Source organism: Eptatretus burgeri, chromosome 14, assembly GCF_056783735.1.
Source record: "Eptatretus burgeri isolate ZD-2024b chromosome 14, Ebu_testis_v1, whole genome shotgun sequence".
Taxonomy (NCBI): domain Eukaryota; kingdom Metazoa; phylum Chordata; class Myxini; order Myxiniformes; family Myxinidae; genus Eptatretus; species Eptatretus burgeri.
The window spans coordinates 20,427,064-20,429,563 of record NC_140974.1 but is presented as its reverse complement, the minus strand read 5'-3'; the positions used below and the strand labels follow the sequence as shown (position 1 = coordinate 20,429,563).

The 2,500-nt window shown below is 44.8% G+C and overlaps 1 protein-coding gene across 15 annotated transcripts in view; it reads right to left on the bottom strand.

Annotated features, from left to right (window-relative positions):
* Window positions 1–2,500, bottom strand: part of LOC147012751 (centrosome-associated protein 350-like) — a 130,648-nt gene that overhangs the window by 71,489 nt on the left and 56,659 nt on the right. The window lies entirely within an intron of this gene.

Below are 2,500 nucleotides of genomic sequence, written 5' to 3'. Positions count from 1 at the left end.
TACGCGTATGCGAACATTCATGATGACTGTGGGGTGAAGGATGAAGTCGCGCGTGGCCTGGACACATATGTGTGAGAGCCAGTTATTGTACCAAAAGGAAAACACAATCCTCGGGGCATAGGTGGGGGTTCATTGGTGAGTTGGAAAGTGATCAAGCAAAGATGGAATTCATGAATCAGTTTTTCAAAAGTAAAGATAATGAACAACTGTAAGACAACTTATATACCATCGGTGATGGTATGGTGACAAATTACATGACACAGTCATCGTGGTGATGACTACCACTCAATGCCTATGTGTAAGTGAGTGCGGTAATGTACAAAACAAGCCAATATAAAACCACGATCGGACTTCAACACGAAGCTCGATCGATCCTTTACTCCTTCGCGAAGTAATCCGTTATGTTTGACTGCCTCAAACTCTTGGGCATCTGGTGCATGAGAAAGGACTCAAACCGGTCATTGTATTCCATGATGTTGTCTGGGCAATCCTCCACCGAAAGACAGTATCGGCGCATCACATCCAGGGCGCTGAATGCCTCCCGAATAGTTGGAGGCGCGTTTGGAATGTATGTCTCCCCTGAGTCCTCGAGATCGACAATGTCCACATCGTCCACGTCACCCGTATCGTCGGAGACGTTCTTCACAGAATCCACAATTTCTGCATCAGTCATTTGTTGGGTGCTGCGTAACTCAGCGTCCAAGTTGATGTATTTTTCCAATGAGGGTATCGCGTCTGAACCAAAGATTTCAGCGAGTCTTTCCCAGACATTGCGGAACTGGTTTCCATGGTCGTCATCGCTCTCCTCATCAACTTCATGGGCGCTGCGATCCGCATTGACGAACCCGACCGAACGGAAGTAGTTCGCGATGGTAACATTGGAGACCTTTCCCCATGCGGTTTTGGCAGCTATCAGGGCATCCAGCAAATCCCATTTGAATGGGATTCCCTCATCTGCTGCATTCAGGCGACGTGTGGCAAGGATTGGCGGTAGTGAAGTTTCAGGTTTCTGATGACGCCACCATTCATTGGTTGAGTGTGACTGGTAGTATTAGGTGGGAGGATTACAAGTTCTATGTTCTCCAGTTGACATGCAGGGTGAGCGGGGCAGTTGTCAACTACGAACGCAATTTTGCGTTTTTCAAGTGACATACGATGGTTCAGTTTCACCAACCATTGTTTGAACAGGGCAGAAGTCATCCACGCATTTTTATTCGCTGAGTAGGCCACAGGCAGGTGCTTCACACTTTTGAAGGCTCGGGGATTCTTACTTTTCCCGATGGCGTACAGAGGCAGCTTGTCGGTGCCATCCATGTTCGCTCCAACCAGCAACGTTACACGGATCTTCGCCTGCTTATCACCATGATGGGATTGACCAACGAACCCGAGACTTTTCTGGCAGCAACTGCCAGAAAAGCCCAGTCTCATCGGCATTGTACACGTCCCGAGGCTGATACCTTTCCAAGATATCTTTCAATTTGCCATCCTTCCAGTCGTGCACCACTGCCGAATCCACGCTGCCTGATTCGCCGCACTTCTTGACCTTGCCGATTCCCCACCTAACTTTGAATCTGTCTATCCAGTGCATCGGCAAGGTCTCGGCATCATCATGCCCGAGGTCCGCAGCGAATTTATGTGCCTTCAGCAGCAACATTTCATCGTCCAACCGAATACTTGGCTGAGCCGACATTTGTCGAAACCAGATGATGAGCACGTCCTCGACATCTTCAAAGGACACACATTTCACGCGTTTCACACTTACCACCGGCCTCGCGATCTTCTCCACTTGTCCAAATATCTTGCCCTTATTCTTCAAGATATCGTTCAATGTCTGCCGTTTGATGTCCAACTTCTCAGCTATGTCTGTTTTCTTCATCAGTGGATTTGCCTCGCAAAACTGGATAATGTCGTATTATTCTTGGTAGGTTTTAGTTGTAAGCTTACGCTTTGTCGCCATTGTCCTGCCTGCAGTGCGATCAACGTGTGTACGCAGTTATAAATAGCCTATCACTGGCGGTGTAAACCAATGAGCGAGCATCATGATTCCATTAAATCGGGCTTCTCACGAGGCAGCAGTTCCGTGTGACGAGTTAGGAGTGGTAATTTACTTGAGTTTCCATTACACGGGAACGGACAACATCTGACGACTTAAAGAGGGATGACCCTTTATTCATAGGGATTTAACATGAGATAAATTCTGGACTTTTTGACGCTGCCGACTTAGGAGAAGTGACGAGTTACACGATGCCGACTTATGCCTAGTCTACTGTTTAGATTTATATGTATATGTATGTGTATATATATATATATATATATATATATATATATATATATATATATATATATATATATATATATATATATATATATATATATATATATATATATATATATATATATATATATATATATATATATATATATAGTTACGAATTTGAAATTCAATTGCACACAACATACAGGTTCCCTTAGTCAGCTATGTCGATAAGTGCATGCTCCC